We start from the raw sequence: 363 nt of genomic DNA on the forward strand, positions 1-363 counted from the left end.
TAAAAATAAACGGAGGCTTGGTTTTGCAAAATACTATGTGATACCTGATTCCGTATGCGAAAAAATGAACTAGTCCTCAAAATAGCCCATCTCATCTTTAGTAGACCAAAAGTTCTCTCTATCACATTCCTAGCTGATGCATGTCGCAGATTATATAACTCTCTTGGAGTTTGTGGGTTATTTCCATTAGCCGCCCATTCTTTCAAATGGTACCGGACTGACCGGTATGGAGCAAAGAAGCCCGGACCATTAGTGTACCCAGCATCTACAAGGTAGTATTTTCCTAATGTTTGCAAAAATAACAAGTATTAGATATTATATTTACATTGAAATATCATAACTTAGTTGTTCTACCGTACCAAG

At 37.5% G+C, this 363-nt stretch overlaps 1 protein-coding gene across 1 annotated transcript in view; it reads right to left on the reverse strand.

The window, feature by feature from the left end:
* The window catches only part of LOC119351213, a gene marked incomplete at its 3' end in the record, with an annotated part of 3,172 nt that overhangs the window by 1,214 nt on the left and 1,595 nt on the right, over positions 1-363 (reverse strand). The gene's annotated exons all lie outside the window — the stretch shown is intronic.

The sequence above is a fragment of the Triticum dicoccoides genome, chromosome 1A, assembly GCF_002162155.2.
Source record: "Triticum dicoccoides isolate Atlit2015 ecotype Zavitan chromosome 1A, WEW_v2.0, whole genome shotgun sequence".
NCBI lineage: Eukaryota > Viridiplantae > Streptophyta > Magnoliopsida > Poales > Poaceae > Triticum > Triticum dicoccoides.